General features: G+C 42.1%; 2 long non-coding RNA genes across 2 annotated transcripts; one reads left to right on the top strand and one right to left on the bottom strand.

Annotated features, from left to right (window-relative positions):
- Positions 1-6,035: 6,035 nt before the first annotated feature.
- LOC145511460 (uncharacterized) lies at positions 6,036-18,395 on the bottom strand. The gene is made up of 3 exons (XR_014057878.1): positions 17,711-18,395; positions 12,704-12,769; positions 6,036-6,539 (listed from the first exon to the last, which is right to left on the bottom strand). It is a non-coding gene; the product is annotated as an uncharacterized LOC145511460 (long non-coding RNA).
- On the top strand, positions 14,716-15,879 carry LOC145511459 (uncharacterized). Its single transcript, XR_014057877.1, has 2 exons — positions 14,716-14,853; positions 15,640-15,879. It is a non-coding gene; the product is annotated as an uncharacterized LOC145511459 (long non-coding RNA).
- Positions 18,396-20,243: the final 1,848 nt, after the last annotated feature.

The following is a 20,243-nucleotide window of genomic DNA, read 5'->3' as shown; positions in this document are numbered from 1 at the left end:
AAAGACTGGAAGCACTTACGAGATTCAAGTGGTGAGATTACGACCATATTTTTTCCTACAAATATTTTCTTTACTATTAAAAGTATATTTAATACACTGCTAGCACAATATTATTTTGACAATCACATGTAGAAAAGAAAAATTTTAATTTCCAAAGTAGCAAATACCTTATGGATAATAACTGTAGTTAGTCGCCTACCTTCTCTAAATCCATGGTTCTTTTAACTGCTGGAAACAGAACACCATGATGTGGTGAGTGGAGCATGGACTTTCAGGTAGAGCTGAGCTGCTGGATTTAAGAGGTGTGAAGCCCTTGGTAAATTATGTAACTTCTCTGAGCTCCAGTTTCCTCATTGAAATATAGGATGATTATGTCTACCTACCCTCCAGGGATTTTAAAGGTAAGTGCCTAGTACAGAAGTGTTCAATAAATAATCGCTATCAAGCCAGACAGACCACCGGTGCTTATTTCTACAAGTCTATTTGGGCTGACACTGTTTGCTACTCCAGTTCCAAGGTATACATGTCTTTCCCCCCAAACTGGATGGTGAATTCCTTAAGGGGCACCTCCTCTGGAGTTAGCCCTAGGATGAAGCCCACAGGACATACTCCATAAATATTAGGTGAATGATGGATAGATATCCATTGAGCCCACTGTTAATCATTTGAAGGGGGCAAAAATAAAGGCTGGAAACATCTGAACATTCAGGAAGAGGATGATGAAATCTATGATCTCCCACAAGAAGAGATTCAGGATGAGAAATAATGACACTACGCTCCCTCCAAAGGCCCTCCCAGCTCATTTCACAAATGAAGCAAACACAGGACGCAGGAATGAAGCCTCCCCTCTCCAGACCCCACCAAAGGACCTCGCCTGGAAGGAGAAAATTCTGAGTAGTGGGTCCAGTGCTGAGGTGGGTCCACTGCTGAGGAAGAGCTGTCAGCCCCATGTGGTGCTTCTAGCCCATTTCTGAAAACTTGAGGGATTACAGGTGAACATGGAGAAAACGAAGGAAGAGAAAATGCTAACCTTTCATCACTTCAGTCCCAAAGATGTCCTCAACCCCTTACTTTGAAAACTGGTCATGAAAAGGAAAGATTCTAGCATTTACCCCATCTTTTCAGAAGGCACTATATTTCAGGGTATTCAGATAGTCCCACGCAACGAGGGAGAGCTTTTCTTTACAGAGTCTAGGTAATAAATGTAGAAGGAACCAAAAAAAATCAGGAAATCACTTTTTGCAACACCAGTGACATAGTTGGTTCAGGTTGGGATGGTCAATGGATGCACAGGTTTGGGGGGAACTAGACAGCATTCAACATGGGACCCAAGTCTCACCTCACAAATTGTTTGCTGGCAGCAAACTCCCACTGTCCCCTGGTCTTTACTCCTAGTTAGACCTCCCATCTTTCAAAAAGCCAATAGGAGGGCAAAGCAATTTTTTTTTTTTAAATCCTCCTCTTTTCATTAAAAGCAAATCTCCAGGATGAATCCCTTTCTGAACCTCCACAGAATCTGGCTCAAAGTAGAGGGGAGAAGGGTGGTTCTAGACAGACCCAGTGTCTGATGAAAAAAGAGGAAGAGACTCAGAGCTGGAGGCCGGAGAAGCCCTGCCTGGAGTGTCCACCACAGCTGGGCACTAATCCTGTGAGGTCAGCATCGTTCTCCACTCACAGAGAGGGAAACAGTCTCAGAGACTGTTAAGTAACTTGCCCAAAGCAGCTCAGCTGATGTGCAATAGACTTTAAACAGGCATTTCAGAAAGCAGAGCCTGAGTTCACCAGCTGTGGAAGCTCATCTGCCTCTCCCCTAAAAAGACTGCAGGGCTGTCATCTCTAAGTACATCAGCCCCATCCCCACTTCTGCTACAGGGCTCAAGGCGGGTTGGCCACTTCAGAAGCACTGACCCCACACTTAGCAGGAACTCTAAACTGGGTTAGGCTCTTGCAAGGCTCAGAGGCAGAAACCTGGCCTCTGTCCTAAAGGCACTTAAATCCCTTTGTGGAGACAACACTGAGAAACGTGAAGGAGTAAACAACCTCACTGCAAGGCTCCTTCCCCAACACTGCTTTTGCACTTGGTTCCTCTTGCTACTGTGCATGTGATGAAGTATTTAGAGGATCTCTATCTCAGCAGTTGATGGCTATGGGCTCCTTAAGCTCAGGATCTTGTCTTATCTTTATACACTTAACACCTGCAATGCTGGGAGTTGTGGGCAATACTGAATGTGATGGCAAAGAGTGTGACAGGTGTGCAGAGATGGTCCCAATTCCCCATCTTATCTGTGTTGGTTGGGTCTTACTCCCCCCATTCTAATCATTACAGAATCCCTCCAAGGAGCCGGGTTCCCTAGATTTTCTCCCCAGATGGAGGGGGGTGCTGTCACTTCTGCCAGAGCTGCACACAGATGCTAAGGACCTTGCAGAAATCTTTTCTGACTGAAGGTCAACCCCAGGCGCTAAGCTTTGCTGACTGTTCTGTCCTTAAGTAGGTGGGTACCTTTTCAGCGCTGGTACGCATTTTCCCCAGCCCCTGGCTGCTAGGTCATCCAATTCTCCTTGAGGGATGGGAACTCACCAGGCAGATGGGATCAGCTACCTCCCATCCAGCCCTGAGACCCAGGAAAGGGGGCAGAGAGAACAATAGAAGCCCCCACCCCAATTGGGAGATAGCCTTGTTTGTGTGCAGAACGACGCTGTTAAGACCATTTCCTGGATCAGGCCTGCCCACCTCAGCATGTTCTCTGGGATCTGGTGGGAGAAGAGTGTGACACACAGCTTCTAGGTGCTCAGGTTTCAAGGACATGGGTTCCCCAAGTGTCCCTAAGTAGGCAAATAACCCCTTCCAGACCTGGCATCATTGTCTTTCTGTTGGAGGCGGTGGGTGGGCAAATGAAAATCTCAGCAACAACAGCTTCTCCCAAGAAAACCTCCCTCCCTCAACGTCCATGCCTGTGTAGGCTGGCATTTCATTCAGTGCCACATTTTCCTCCCTCCTTCCCAGGGTGGTACTGAAAACACACAGTCTCCAGGCTCCCACGTGGCTGTAATGACTCCACAGTTTTCCTCACCATACGCTATTCACTGACACAGTTTCTAGATCCTACAATACACACATACTGCCAAGTACGTTCTTGGCTTCCAAAGCCTTTTTTCATTTTGGTCCATCACGTCAAAATTATTAGTGTTACAGGCCAAATTTCAAGGCAGAAGAAAATCTGGAAAAGCACAAACCTGGAATTCTGTCCTTGTTGGTTTTTAAAGTCATACTCCAACTTTTTGAAACACATACTCAAATTTGAGATAGAACAATTTTGACGTTACGTATTTATACTCAAAGATATTCGAACTAAGATATTCAGTTCAAAATAGTAAACACCTGAAGCTGCATCCTAGCCCAAGATGCCAACACTCAGTGAAGCCTCATTAGTCCTACTTCCTGTTGTGACAAATTCATATAAAATCGTTCTGACAAAAAAAAAAAAAAAAAACACCGTTCTGACAAGGCTGCTTCTAGGACCTGCCCCCACCCTGCCCTGCCCCCAACACCAGTTTTTTTGCAAAGCTAGTTGTCTAAATACCACTGAACAAGGGTACTTTTCACAACTTCATTTTGCCCTGTTAACTATAATTGTTCTATCTCTAAACCCTCCTAGCCAGAAAGCTTTTGTGAATGCTTCCGAACATGCTGCATGACGGTTTGGGGCAAGTTCTGGCTTCTGACCAGGGCTGGAACTTCAGCTCCACTTTCCCTGATCTATGGCTTTGGGCAAGCAACTCAGCATTTCTCTGCCTGAGGTTTCTCTCCTGGAAACTAGAGATGCTAACAGGCCTCAGGCTCCATACGTGGTTCACTACCAGTTTTGTTCTGCTCTTGTCCTGACTTGGCAGTTTTCCCTACCTGCAATCCCATGCTGCTGAGGTCACAAGATAGGGAATACGTGTGGGCAGTAGGAATACAGATAGGGAATACAAGTAGGCAGGTGGTCTGCATGACCTTGGGGGCCAAGTTCCCTGGTGACCCGGGGGATGCTATTTTAGCATCATGACCCTCACTCTGGAAGACCCTAGGAAGGGACCGTAGGAAGGGAAGGAAGACTCCTCCTGTTCTTTCAAGCCCTCAAAGGTCTCCATTTCACTGTCTTTAGCCAACCCTCACCCCACAAGCCACATCATCCTGGATTAACCTTGGTTTCCACAGCCAACGCCTCCCTGCACTGGGGAGGGCCTGCTTGGCCCTTGACCTCCCCCTGCAGGGTCACCCTGAGTTTTCTTCAAGGTGCGTTGGGCACAATCCACACAGTGAGGGTCCAGCTCTCTCTGAGAAACCAAAGTCTCTTTCCCTTCAAAGCAGAGGTAGAAGATGCTGAACTCAGCTGGGCAGATTCAAACCAGCCAACAGCCTGCCCTTTCAGCCCAAATCTCAATATTCGGGATGCTTCTACAACATTGCCTGAGTGGGGGAGGAGACGGATGGGAATTGGGACACCATCTAAATATTCAATAACAGGAGATGATTAAAGTAAATTATGAAACAATCAGGTGATGGAATATGACCCACATTTAAAATGATATGACGCCAAGCAATGAAGAGATGCTCAGGATAGGCTAAAACTAAAAGCAGGCTAAAAAGAGTTCAACCTGGAGTCAAGCAGGTTGAAAGTTGTTCAAAAACCTGTCCCATGCCTGTGTGTTTATGCAGCCCACATCTAGATACATATGAAAGAACCAAAAATATACTGGAAAAAGATGCACCAAAATGTTCTCAAGGCAGTCACTGTGTGGTGGAATTGGGGGAAATACTTTTCTTCCTGTTTTTGCTTATCAACAGTATTTTCAATAACGGTCATGCATTACTTTTAGTAAGAGGAGGAAATTAACTTCAAAAGAACACTTAGAATTGCCTCACCTCTAGTCTCTGTGGCTGAGTCACATCTCACAGAGAGACGAGAGGAAGCCTGGGCGGAGCTCCCCAAACTTGCCTTCCCCTCCTGCGCGTGTCACTAGCGTTCCTTCCCATGGGCAGAGAATGAGTTTCTCGACAGCAGAGCTGGCCCATCTCAGGGCCAGGATGGTGCTGGCAGGAGTCACTTTCTAACACGTCCCGACATGTGTTTCCAGTAACGCTGTTTGTGGCCGCTTTCTTCTCTTATCGCTCCTCCCGTGACCTTTACTGGTTACAGACTTACTGGCTGGAGCCAGGTGGATTTGTTTGATTTTTGTTGATGGTTATTAGGAAGAGGAAGTGCCAGAAGGGATTACCTCAAGTTTAAACCTATTTCCAGCAGAGTCCCGGGGCCTTTAATTACACATCTCAGGTCTGTTTGGTAAAGAAGTGGTCAAAGATGTGCTTTTTATCTCCCTCGGAATCTCATGCGACTGGCAGCGCTCCATGTGCGCCTGGTGTTCCTGTAAACTCCAGCCACGGGCTCCTGCGGAGAGGAGGGCGGTGGTGGAAGATGGAGGCCAGTGAGAGACATTTTTAAAAGCTCTGTACCTGGGACTCCTTGGTCAGGCCGTGCCATTTGGGGGCACAGTAAGCAGAGGAACTGTACCCCTGGAGAGCTAGAATTTTGTTTGCGGAATTGGAGCTACGGCAGCTTCCAGAGAAGAACCCCGAGTCAGCTACTGCTGAACTACAAGGATGAGGACAGTCAGAATCCAAAATGCCCAGGCCCAATCCAAAAGCAGCCTTCTTTTTTCTTCGTTTTCTTGCAGGTTCGTTTTCACATCTTGACACTGAAATATTAACAGCCTATCTGACCCTGGGCAGGCAGTAGCCGTCTGGAAGTTACCACATCAGTTGTGGCGCAGAGACGAACGTCACTTCCGGTACAGGTGCATCTAGTCTGAGAGACCGGAACCAACTGGTCCCCAAAAAGAACCTTTCCCACTATGACTTCTCCAGGCCGGTGAAAGAAGATAAGACTCCCAGATTCCACCACCCTCCACCCACTGTAGGCCCTCTTTTGTTATACTTGCCCGTTGAAGGGATTGCCAAATGACAAAGTTGCTAAAAATCCAAGACCGGGAAGTTTAACACATAAACTGCGACTTTATTGGGGGGGGAGGGGGAGGGAAATGGGGATGCTCCATTACTGAGGGTCTTAGCACACTTTTGGCGCAACAGTAAAGTCAGGAAGTGAAGAATTACTCTTTAGCTGCTTGTATTAAAGACACAACATTGTAGGTCAAATGCACATAGAATTTCAGAAATAGGACTCCAAATTTCCCTTTAATTTACGGCCCAGAGGGTTGGAATTTGGGGAGGGACATTTGGTTAGAATGGAAATGAGAACAAATGGGGTTTGGTTAGAGGCCTCTTTCATCGGAGGCTGGGACCCTTTACCACCCAAATTCTGCCCCTGGCAAGGATATTTCTTCCATAATCCCCAAGATCCCAAAGTTTCCTTTCAGCAGGAGCACACAGCATTGACTACAGATTCTTGCCTCCGTCTCTGGAATCCCCCTCAAGGCATGTTAAGTATAATATGCTTTTTCTTGGCACTGCTGCCTCATTAGAGCAATGAAAACAGGCCCTGAAAGACACAAGAGCATCTTCCCTGGAGTCAATCCAGCCACTTCTCTGAAGCTCCCAGCACCATGCTCCATGAGGTAGGCCTGGGCAGGGAAAGGCTGCCTGAGGTGGGAGTGGAAAGGCTATTTTAGTTCACCAACAATTCTGCAGCAACAGAGACACACAGCTTTTACATCTTACATCAGGATTGTTTCAAGTGTAGGACCCATACCCTAACGGTACCTTAAATGATGTTAGGTGGGGCATAACATGTTTCATTTTAATGGTTATGTATTTATTTTAGTGTGAATTTGAGAAAAATGAAATTAGTACATCAATGGTTATTTCATGAATGTTTCTTAGGATGAGGCTAAGTAATAACAAAGTGAGTAATAATAAAAAAATTAAACTAAATACTAATTTAACAATATAGGTGATATAGAAATAGGACAAAAATCCCATGAAGCTGATTTTTAAATGACCAAAGTTTGGGACCATTCTGTGCCAGCTGACAAATTAACCAATGTATATGAAAAGCTCAGACTAGAAACAGCCTTCCATGGTGCTAAGAGCTATGGAATCAGAAAGCCAAGGTTCAGATTCTAGCTTTATTGTTTACGTTAGCTCTGTGACCTTGGACAAATTCCAACACTTTAAACTTCAGTTTCTTCAACTGTAAAACAGAAATGAACATTCTTTTCTCATTAGATTGTTCTGAGCATTAAATGAGGTAATATTAGTCAAGTCTTGAGCACTGCACCTGGCATATAGCAAGAACTTCAAAAGTAGGAGTAAGGATTATAAATGGAAGGTACTCATTGGTAAAGCAGGCTACTCATCAATCTGTCCTAAAGAGTTCCTTCCAGGAAGATGCAACCCAAATAGTACAGGAATATTTACCCCTTTGGGTCATGGATCTGCTCCCAGAGAAATATGCATGCAGACACACATGCAAATGCCCAAACTGCATAAATTCTAAGGAATTCATGGCTGACACCTCCTTTAGCCGTTTCCTCCTCAGCTGACTGCAGACCTGGTCAACTAAGATGGAGAGCTGGATTACAAGAGGTACCTCCACTACTTCTGCCCCAGGGAGGCCTGGCATCATCCCATTTTCTGGATTCATTCCTAAACTAGATTTTGGTTCTCTCTGACTGCCTCTTAACACAAAGGCTACCACAGCTTTACTCTCTACATGGGCAGAATGCAAATAAGATCTCAAGGACCTACACACCCCTCTACACTCAGTAACTGGCTTGTTCTCCCCACCCTATCTCAGTGCAGTACAGCCTGGCCTTGCAATTTTTAACTTGGTGCTAATGGAGCTGGGTAAACTCAAGAGACCAGCAAATGTACATGGAAAACCAGGGGCCCTGATAAGCTGCTGATATGGTGTGCCTGTGCTTCCGCCAGTTCTATTTAAACACTGATAGACCCCTGCGCAAACAAGAAACCCTTTGTGCTCTGAGCATCTGCAACTGCCATCCGGAGTCCATTCTGGACATGGCCAAGGCTCGGAGTAGGCGGAGAGGGGGTGGGAAAGAGGCAAAGCTTTCCTGCTCTTTATCAGACAAGTGCACACAGGGAGGACCAAGCTGATCTTCAATCCTAGGGCTCCAAATCTTTCTCTCTGCCCCCCGCCCCTCTCATAGCCATCTCTGAACAACTGAGATTGAGAAAATATTTTCTAGAAAATTCACTGCAGATCCTTCAAGCAGGACATATGATGAGCTAGTTCAAGCCATGACCTACCCACATCACACCAGTGGGTAAGAGATGACTGACTTACCTCACAAAGAAGCAAGGAGTGGGAAGCTGGTGAGTTTCCCCAAGTGCCCTAATGTCAATCAAAAAAGGAGTCAAGGTTAAGCCCAGAGAAACTCCAACAAAGTCAGATGCTATGGAGCTGAAGGACAGCAACTGTTTCTCACAACTGTTTGAATTTTGGTTTATTTAGCAAAAAAAGTTTGTAAATTCACATTCTGAGTTTGAATTTCTTTCTTGAATATTAAGACGATAAGAGCCTCACTCCTCAAAGTAGGGTTCTTCTGGATGGGTAGTTTGGGCATCATCTGGGAGCTTGTTATAAATGCAGAAGCTTGAGCCTCAGACCCAAACTTCTAAATCGGAATCTGCACTTTAACAAGATCTCCAGGCAATGCATATGCCAGTTACAGTTTGATAAGCATTGGTTAGAGTATTTATAAAGCTCTTGGAAAAGTCTGTTAAAGGAAAATAAAATATTATGGATTGTTTCTTTTCAAGTTTGCAATAGATCTTAACCTAAATATCAGTATAAAAAATAAAGTTCAATGTAAAAGAATAAGACTAATAACAGAAGACCTGTTGATATAATTTGTTTTCAGTAATCAGTTCTCAAATCTAAATGAGGACATCTGTTGTTGTTCAGGCATTAAGTTGTGTCTGACTCTTTGCGACTCCATGAACTGCAGTTTCTCACAAATAGCTCAATATATATATCAGTTGGGCAGCTTCAAACACCCTTCTCTGACATGAAAACAGGATTATTCTTAGCAGTCCATAGATTATATACTCTTCCCATGAAGGTTCACACCTGCACACATTTGAATTAGTGGCATTTTAAGAAGTGAAAAATGTACTTCAGATTTAGTATTAATAACAGAAGGCAAGAAAATTAGAGATACCAAGGGAACATTTTATGCAAAGATGGGCTCAATAAAAGACAGAAATGGTAGGAACCTAACAGAAGCAGAAGATATTAAGAAGAGGTGGTAAGAATACACAGAAGAACTGTACAAAAAAGATCTTCACGACCCATATAATCACGATGGTGTGATCACTCACCTAAAGCCAGACATCCTGGAATGTGAAGTCAAGTGGGCCTTAGAAAGCATTACTACGAACAAAGCTAGTGGAGGTGATGGAATTCCAGTCGAGCTATTTCAAATCCTGAAAGATGATGCTGTGAAAGTGTTGCACTCAACATGCCAGCAAATTTGGAAAACTCAGCAGTGGCCACAGGACTTTGGGACATTCCAGTCCCAAAGAAAGGCAATGCCAAAGAATGCTCAAACTACCGCACAATTGCACTCATCTCACACGCTAGTAAAGTAATGCTTAAAATTCTCCAAGCCAGGCTTCAGCAATACGTGAACCGTGAACTTCCAGATGTTCAAGCTGGTTTTAGAAAAGGCAGAGGGATCAAATTGCCAACATCCGCTGGATCATCAAAAAAGCAAGAGAGTTCCAGAAAAACACCTATTTTTGCTTTATTGACTATGCCAAAGCCTTTGACTGTGTGAATCACAATAAACTGTGGAAAATTCTGAAAGAGATGGGAATACCAGACCACCTGACCTGCCTCTTGAGAAATCTGTATGCAGGTCAGGAAGCAACAGTTAGAACTGGGCATGGAACAACAGACTGGTTCCAAATAGGAAAAGGAGTACGTCAAGGCTGTATATTGTCACCCTGCTTATTTAACTTATATGCAGAGTACAGCATGAGAAACGCTGGGCTGGAGGAAGCACAAGCTGGAATCAAGACTGCCGGGAGAAATATCAATAACCTCAGATATGCAGATGATACCACCCTTATGGCAGAAGGGCTTCCCTTGTAGCTCAGTTGGTAAAGAATCTCCCTGCAATGCAGGAGACCCGGGTTCGATCCCTGGGTTGGGATGATCCCCTGGAGAAGGAAATGGTAACCCACTCTAGTATCCTTGCCTGGAAAATCTCACGAACAGAGGAGCCTGGCGGGCTGTAGTCCATGGGGCTGCAAAGAGTCGGGCATGACTGAGTGACTAACACTTAATACACTTATGGCAGAAAGTGAAGAAGAACTGAAGAGCCTATTGATGAAAGTGAAACAAGAGAGTGAAAAAGTTGACTTAAAGCTCAACATTCAGACAACTAAGATCATGGCATCTGGTCCCATCACTTCATGGGAGATAGATGGGGAAACAGTGGAAACAGTGGCTGACTTTATTTTTCTGAGCTCCAAAATCACTGCAGATAGTGATTGCAGCCATGAAATTAAAAGACACTTACTCCTTAGAAGGAAAGTTATGACCAACCTAGACAGCATATTAAAAAGCAGAGACATTACTTTGTCAACAAAGGTCCATCTAGTCAAGGCTGTAGTTTTTCCAGTGGTCATGTATGGATGGGAGAGTTGGACTATAAAGAAAGCTGAGCACGAAAGAATTGATGCTTTTGAACTGTGGTGTTGGAGAAGACTCTTGAGAGTCCCTTGGACTGCAAGGAGATCCAACCAGTCCACCCTAAAGGAGATCAGTCCTGGGTGTTCATTGGTAGGACTGATGTTGAAGCTGAAACTCCAATACTTTGTCCACCTGATGCGAAGAGCTGACTCATTTGAAAAGACCTTGATGCTGGGAAAGATTGAGGGCAGGAGGAGAAGGGGACGACAGAGGATGAGATGGCTGGATGGCATCACCGACTCAATGGACATGGGTTTGGGTGGACTCTGGGAGTTGGTGATGGACAGGGAGGCCTGGCAAAGAGTCAGACACGACTAAGCGACTGAACTGACTGACTAAACACAAGGCAAATTTTACAAAATCAGATTGGAAATGTTTCCATAATCAACATGGATTACTTTTGAAAAAAACAAAGAAGAGGGGGTTGAAGATGTATTGATTAGTGGTTAAGAGTGGCTAGGTTTGATGTGGAATCTAAATTTAAAAAATGATACAAATGAACTTATTGAAAAAACAGAAATAGACTCAAGACATAATAAACGAATTTATGGTTACCAAAGGGGAAAGACGGGAGGGAGGGATAAATTAGAAATTTGGGATTAACATATACACACTACTATATATAAAATAGATAAACAGCGAGGACCTATGTATAGCACATGGAACTACACTCAATATTTTGTAGTAACCTATAAGGGAAAAGAATTTGAAAAAGAATATATATGTAATATATATATTATATGTTATACATATATAGAATATATATATAAAACTGAATCACTTTGCTGTATACCTGAAACTAATACAACATTGTAAACCAACTATACTTCAACAAACAAGAACAAAAACAAAACTTGTAAGCCAAAAAAAAAGAATGCCTAGGTTTGGATCCTTGGTTTGTGTGCTGTGTGACATTACCTAAGTTATTCAACTTCTCTGAGCCACCTCCCTCAGCGTAAGATGGGGATAATACAACTTTTACTACTGAATTATTGTAGGATTAAAAGATTATTACACATGAAAAGTACTATATCAGCACTTAGATACACAAAGTGCTGAATAAATGTAAGCCATTAAGAAGAAATTAGAATTGAAATACTGTCTTAAGATGTCCTTCTGTGTAACGTGAGAGACAGAGTGAGGGTCTTGTCCTGTCTCTGCCTGGCATTAGCTCTAAGACCCTGCAGGAATCACCTCACTTGAGTAGTAACTAGAAAGACCCACATCATCAGTTAGGCCTGCCTCACTGGCTTAGAGGGGGGATTAAAGAATCCTGTGAAATGAGCTGGGGAGCCTGAGGCCAAGGTCAGCCACTGTTATGATGTTCTGTGCCTCCAGGCCAGAATCTACTCCCACTCCAGCAAAGGGGAGCTGGCTTGGCAGCTGGGAGCCTGGGGGCAATGAAATAGTAAGTGTTTGTAGATCATGAAGGGGCAAGAGAATAAAAAGAGGGAATGGGGTAGGTGCACTTCCAGGACAGGTGCTGCTTCTTTGTTAGCAGTTCACACTCTAACAACACCAACCCAATCAACCTCAGCCCCACCGCTTTGGAGCTCTAAGGTAGAAGTCTGCTAACCTCCCTGGTTAAAAAGGGCCTCCGTTTTTTAAAGTATAAAGTGAGGATAATAGTACTACCCACCTCAAAGATTTGGGATGATGATTCAATGAGGTAATGTGTATAAAGAATGAAGCAGCGGGGTACTTAGCACATGGTAAATGCTCCATAAATAGTACCCATGACTATGTATCTATGATAGGCGTCTGTAACATAGCAATCTTACAGTAGGTTCGATCCTTAGGGCCAAGAAGTTGGATGTGAATATCAGATGAACAGAGAAATGGAAATGTTTTAGTCACACTATGAGTGGAAGACTAAGATTATGGGAAGTCTTTGTTATAATTGTTGCAAAATCCTAGTCAGTCTCCTTAGGAATGAAACAGTGGAAAGAAGAGGCATTAGAAGTTGGCTTTAAAGACATTACCTTTTAGGATTCATCATAACTAGCTGAAAAGCAGGAGAAGGCAAGATAATCTCCACTGCAGCAAGACTGTAAAAAAAAAAAAAAAAAGTTTTTTTTTTAAATTGCTAACAAGCAGAATGGCTTAATAAGAGACCTCATCTCACCAGACTATCCTGGTGGCTAGTATTACACTATGTAAAAATGATAAAGCCACAAAAACAAGGCTGAAAAACAAAAACAAAACCAAACAGTTGCTTTTGGGGGGTAGTGGGATTAGAGTTGAATTTTCGATTTGTTGATTATTTTTGAAAAATCGGGGTATCTTCTGAAGCCCTGTAAGATCAAGGCAGGGAAATGTATGATGGTCTGACAGTTTCAGGCACAGTGAGAGATGATTTGCTGTGGGGGGTGTGGGGTGTGCAGTGGTTTTCAAGCCCTTTTTTTTTTCTTTAAGCTATGGAACATTTTTGTAAACAAAATCTTATTGAGACCCCATCTATAAAGCAGATAGAATACTGCTTTTATTGAATAAATTCATTTATAGGTTCAGTTTTTCCTTATTCCACTTAGGTATAAATAAGGGCACAAATGGGTATCAGTTGCATACACATTTCAATAGACATTTGATTTCTTAATGGTTCAAGATATTTTTAGAAGATGAAATTCCAAATAAAAACACAGAATCCTAGTATTTGTTGGAAGATGGTTCAGGAACATCGAGGGGATTGTGAAGATAAGGGTTAGGCAACTGCCAGGAGCTTTTCCATCAGGACCACATCTTCCAGAGATGCATGCATAAGTCATTTGTGTCCATTCAGAGAGGGGAGGAACCGTGAGCAGAGGACACCCTAATGTCTTCTGTTTAATGACCAAACCAAACTAACAGAGAGGGGCATGGAGAGGAAGTGAGCCCATAAAGGCCTCATCCGTGCAAAGTTCCCCAGGTTCTACATGAAAGGAGAAAACAGGCAGGCATATGGGGTGGGAGTTGATTGGCTGGAAGCATCTACCTGGGGGCATTCGGGGATGCTAACTGGTGAGATTCAGGAAAGAAAATAAAGCATGTGATCTTGTTGGGTGGAGCTCAGCAGGAAGGTGAAAGCGGCAGAGAGTAACTAGACACCATGGCCCAGGCAAGATAAGGAGGAAGGCAAGGAGATGGCCTTCTCTACAGTGGGAGAGAAGAGACTTGTATGGTTTGGGACAGGCAAAGGCAAAGCCAGGGAGAGTGATCCACGAAGTACAGGAAACCTTGTTAGGGGGAGGTACAGAGCGGCAGGTAAAGAAGATCTGGTGAAGAGCTGGGAAAGTAGCAAAGAATTTAAGGCAAGTGCAGAAAGAAATAAGGTGAAGGATAAGGAGTTCAAAGGATGCTTTGAAGACTTAAATCCACACAAAGATAGTGTATGGCAAATCTTGTCATATAATACAAATGGCCCGAGAAAAAAGGAGGCCAGAATTTCAGCCTACAGAACTCAGGAAAGGAAATGAGAATCAGAGTTTATTGGATTTATAGAGTGTTTTGATGTGACTGAGTGTTGAAAAATCCTTTGCCAAGAGGAGGGAGACTTTGGTGGCTTGGCGGTAAGGAACGTGCAATGATCCCTTTTATAGTAATCTGTGAGGATCAAATGAACATGGATATAAATATAAGGGCCTACAGAAACACATGATGGTATTACCAGAGAAGCAAGGGTAAGTCATACTCTCATCTGGGCAGCAGGAGTCTAGGCAGAAAAGAGCAGTCTGATTTATCAGGGAGGGTCTAATGACAGCCTTGACAAAGTGAAGGAATGAGGAAAGGCAGAATTTATGAAACCTATGTGGTCCTCAGAAGGAAATGAATGCCCGGGTATGAACAACAGGTTTGGGTTTTTAACGTCCTGCCCTTGGATCCAGTGCTGTAGCTAGCTGGGGAGCTGTCTCCTGGTGACTGGCTCTTTAACTACATTATCTTGTTTAGAACTAAAGTGGCCTTGTGAGAAAAGATTCTGGAACACAGATCTGGAAACCAAAGTTTGAATAGGGCAAGCAAATGACCTCAGACCACATAGCTGGCAAGTGGGGAGCAAGTGGACTCATGAGTGCTTCTCCCCTGGCAGTGGTTTTCCAGGTCCCTGCTTCACAAGAGCCCGGAGATGCTTTCCTGCCCATCCTTCTTGGCTCCTCAGGTGGTAACAGTCTCTCTCTGCTTGGAGGGTATTTGGCTTTAAGAAGATCTTTAGTGCTCCTCTGGTGAAAACTAAGTTAGGAGCAGGTCATCATAACTTGAAAAGTAAACTTCTTACACCTCTATGCAGATAAGGCAGAGAAGATGCTGGTGTATCATGATTTCTTGCACAGGAGAGCACTTTGTCTTATGTGCTGCCTTCTTCCTCACCAGAACCTCCTTGTGCCCAGGGGCTCCCTTGCACAAATTATGTGTACACCATAGCCAACACAAGGTCATACACATCATAGCCAACTAAGAGAAGTAAGTATTTATCAAATGATGGCCTGAAACATCTGTATTCAAGAAGCCAGAGCATTTCCATTATACATCAGTCCCAGCAATCTACCGTACAGCATAGTGCCCATAGTTAACAACACTATTGTGTACTTTAAAATCTGCTAAGAGGGTAGATCTTATGTTAAGTGTTATCATCAAAAAAAAAAAAGATAATAAAGAGGCAGGAAGAAACTTCTGGAAGTGATGGATATGTTCATGGCACAGATTGTGGTGGCAACAGTTTCACAGATGTAAACCATTCTCCAAACTCATCAAGTTGTATACATTTAATATGTACCACTTTTTGTATGTCAATCATATTTCGATAAAGTTGTTTACAGGAAATACAAATTTAAAATCCAGATCAAAAGTATGTATAATATATAGAAACCATATTTTTCAGAAGGTGGACTTTATCACTTCTAACACACAGGTGATTATCTAAATTTCATCTGTGATTCTTTCCAAGGGGAATAAAATACGCAGATGGAGGTGAAGCCAAAGCCACTTGGTATGTGAGGATGCAGGAAAATGTCTTGGCTTCCCTTCGGGTGTCTGATGTCACCAAAGCAGTGCTCTAGAAGGCCAGCCTGGGTAAATTCATGACCTCTGCTTTGCCCTTGTATTCCTAAAAGTTTTATGGGAAGTTCACTAATAAACTAAGTGTGTAAATGCTCCATCATCAAATTAAAAAATAATAACTGCTACTGAAGCTGACTTGCACTATGTATTTTCTGCAAAACACATTTATTTACCTTTCCTTCTAATAAAATACACCTGGCAATAAATAAAAGGCAGTAAAAGTATCCATGACTTGCTATTAAAACTTGATATGTTTTTAATGACAATTTTTAGTATACTGTTTTTGGATGGATCTAGTACTAATTGAAAGTAAACACCCAACGAGGACACAATTGAGATTGGCACCAAAGTAAAAACACAATAATTTGTCCTAAGTACAGTGTGTATACTCAGAGAATTTAAATGTTTCCCCCTAAAAGATCAAATTGCACTTTAAAATGGTCAACATACTTCTACCAGTGAGCAACTTACATAAAAATGCCACCATAAAACACATAAGTCTTTTTTTTTTCTTTAAGTTTAAACTACAGCCTAATGAATTTAGTTCATCACACGCTTACATAAATCCTACAGTGGAGGGTGGAAAAAAGTCTTTGAAATTTCAAACATTTTCTTCTCCCTTTCTTTCTCTTTCAAAGAAAACCTCTCAAGAAGGTATCCAACCACTTCTTGGAGACATAATCATACGTTAAAAAAAAAAAAAAGACTTGAATAAAAGAGGAATTTAAAAAAAAATTTTAGTCACTCTTTAAATTTATTCTTCAATTTAGACCAATCCTCTTTTATAGGGGGCTCCCAGCAATTAGTTGGCAATCTTATCCTGCGAGTTTGAAGGATTAAAGCAGAAGCAAAAACAAAAGTAATGGATTTGCTACACTCTTCCGCAGGTCCCCTCTCTTAACAAATCAGACTTCATTTCCTCCAGGGCCCTCCCTACCCACCTAATCTTCTTTCTTTCTTCTTCCCATGGTCCTTTAGGAAAAAGACTCTCAAAAGTAATATTATGGAATGCCATATTAACTAAAATCCTTCAGCATATGCAAAGGTTAAAAATGAATTTGGAAACTAGAGTGTGCTTTTTTGAGTCCTCGTTTTGGGATTCTGACAAAGTACAATTTTTTGATTAATGGATCTTAAACTGTAGCTGGTAAACTGGTAAAAAGCCACCCAACTTAGGTTTCCCAGAAGTTTGAACACACTCCCTTCCTTCTTGCAGACTATTTAGAGACAGTGTTCACAGAAGGTCACCACATTAAAGGGAGCATAGCCTGGGAACAGCAGACGTGACATCTGTCGAACTTACTCTTCCATCTGTCACGGACATGGGCCAAATACAAATCTCGAGAGCTCTCGGGGACTTTCAGGGTCCTGCTAATCCATTCCTTTTCCTTACCCTTAAGCCAATCCAGAGAAGGATTGACCTTATTTTTTAAGACCTCCAAGGAAGAGTCTATGATCACTCTTAGACAGCCAAATATTCAGAAAGTATTTTCCCTATGGCCTTTCCCCAAGGCTCTGCTGACACTCCTTCCCATACTGCTGCCATAAAAAGAAGAAAATATGGTAGCCATGAGCTTTCAGAAGACCTACATGAAGACAAAATAACTCTTACTTTTACTGAACAGTCAATGCCATGAAAATACCCTAATGAAAAGTTAACTCATAATTTTAAGTGTAGGTATACACGCTCTGGGCTTCCCTGGTGGCTCAGCAGTAAAGAATCCACCTGCCTTTGCAGGAGACATGCGTTCAACCCCTGGGTTGGGAAGATCTCCTGGAGAAGGAATGGCAATCCACTCCAGTATTCTTGCCTGGAGAATCCCATGCATAGAGGAGCCTGGTGGGGTACAGTTCATGGGGTCGCAAAAGAGTCAGACATGACTTAGTGACTAAACAACAACAATACATGCTTTTCAGGTTTCTTCCATGAAAAGTGAAGGTTTGAGATGAATACTTACCCATTATCCTTGTCCGGAAGCTCTGTGGAATTCAGCAGGAACCAAGTCTGACCATTTGTAAACTCTACAGGATGAGGATTAGAAAAACAAGTTAAGTTTTAATACCTAAATCTAGAGAACTGCTGAATCACAGAAGCATTTAAGGACAAAAATAACTGGGAGACCTACATATAGATTAAAATGCATCTCACCCATATAGCCACAGGGAAAACAAATACAACTATCCCAAAAAGGCTTTTCTCATACACATGACCATGGTTACAGGGATCAAGGGTTAGGCACTCACTGAGCCAACCCCCCCCCCCAAAAAAGGGAATGCTACTTTTGCTTCTGTAGCCCACCAGTAATCACTTTTTAAAAGAACTACATACACAGTACCAAATGATGCTAGTAATAAAAGGACTGGTGAAAATACTGATCCATCCAGTGGCTCACTTAGTAATTTATCTGCAATCCTAGTTAAAATGTCAAATGAAAAAAAAAAAAAAAAGAGTATAAAACCCCTCAATGTTGATAATCAGAGAAAAATACCCAACATACTAAAAAGACCAGAATGACAAAATTCTAAAACCTCACTTAAGGGGACATTTTAGGCATTTCGGACTCTTGTGCAAATGAAAAGAAGAATGTTTCATCAAGTGTAACTCTAGCCTGAGTTATGATAATAGGTTGCTCCAATCCTCTCTCCTTGGCTCAGGAAGTAACTGGCTTAAATGGAGGAAGCAGCTCTCAGTAGGGGATGTGAATGCAAACCCTAACTAATTTCAGAAGAGAGTCAGGCTGGGTTTCAGAGTCAGAAGGCAGCACTCCCTTAGTTCTATAGTTTAGCTGATAATACTTTGTGGCAAGAAATCACCTTCCCTATATCTGAGTTTTTTGTTTTGTTTTTTTAGGTTTTTGACCCACTAGCGAACCTTCCAGACAACTAATGAATAACAATGAATACGGACTTCTCAGCAGTTCAGCACTCATCTTTGTATAACATTTAGGAAAACCACTTTTCTCCATTGTCTATAAACCTGCAATCACATAAAGATGGGAAAAAGTCTGTGAAACATTTCATTTCTCACATAAATGATAAAAACAAATCACTTTTAGAGCAGAATGAACAACATACAAAGCAGGGTTGGGAGATGTCTATTTCAAAAAACTACATCCGTTTCTGACCTGGATGAAATCCTGCATAAACACAAGATAATTCTCGTTATTTAACATATTCTATATTCAGGTTTAATAGATTTGCCTTTAAGTTTACATCTTACTAATTTGACAACTGTATCAAAACTTTCAAAATCAGAATGCAAAGCTTTTTGGTAAATAAAATAGACTTTTAAGCAAAAAGAGGCATCAAAACAAAACTGGAGTAATGTATCTATACAAGTGACAAATTCTGAGACTAACTGGAGGATTGAGGGGACCAAAATGTCACGAAGCAAATGGGACTATTTCAAATTTCTAGACAGAGAAACTATCCTCAGGAGGAAAGATTTCCACTTAGGTTGTCCAAAGAGCAGGTTCTTTCTATAGGTCATAAAGCTCTACGTAAGAAAGGAACTGGGTTATCAAACAGCCCCTTTTTAGAACACAAAATCAGTTTCTGTAACTCCTTTCCTCCTGAAAGTCTTTTACTCTCAACCTGAACTTAGCCTTCCCTTTAAGAATTTTGGTGTCTTTGAGATGTCCTCCATTTCAGCAGCAGAACATACAGAGAGCCAATACTCAGAAGTTCCCTGTCAAACAGCACTTTTTGTGGGTGCTCTAAATGGGGACAACCACACACTGTACAAAAGTTACACCTCCAGCACTTACCTTTAGTGCTGGTGGTACACCAAATGCTCTCACTTATCTCACCTTATCGGCCTTAGAGACTGTAACTGCTATTTAGGCTTAAAAACATGCAAAGCAAGAATTTTTTTAAACGCGCAAACCATCTACAGATACATATTTGCATTTTGCTACACCTCTCATCATCCCTCAAATTATCTTCAGAAAGCCTGAAAAGGTGAAAATCTAACTAGCTAAAAAACATCAGCCAAACTTGAAAATTATTAAGCTACATCTTATATTCATACATGGTTTTCCTGTATTCATCATTAAGGTTTCACAAAAAACTAGATTCAGGTTGGTAGTAGGACCCACATTATTTTTTCATAAATTATTCTCTCGTATTTTACATAAACGTATAGTTCTGTGTCTATTCTTGGCATGTTTTAAGTTAAAATTTGATTATCAGTGTTTACTAGTATTAGGAACAAGTGATTTTTCAATATGGTCTATCCAACCCCTCAATAAGGTCAGACATCCATAAGAGGTGGTAGAGTTGGATTCAAAGCTGAGGCCAGCACTCCATTTGTTGGGTATATTTTTCCTGATTCTCACCTAGAACCCTGACACCTCAGGCAACCACTTACTATCATTTGGCCCTGAAACTCCCTTTCAGGAGTTGTTTCTACCTTTAAATATAGTGTAAGAATATAATGAAGACCAAAAGAAATTTCATCTGGGTTACTAATAACCCACAGCGGGACACAAC

This window comes from Giraffa tippelskirchi, chromosome 6 (assembly GCF_054371585.1).
Source record: "Giraffa tippelskirchi isolate mGirTip1 chromosome 6, T2T-mGirTip1v1.2.pri, whole genome shotgun sequence".
Taxonomy (NCBI): domain Eukaryota; kingdom Metazoa; phylum Chordata; class Mammalia; order Artiodactyla; family Giraffidae; genus Giraffa; species Giraffa tippelskirchi.
This window is presented reverse-complemented; position numbering and strand designations above follow the sequence as displayed.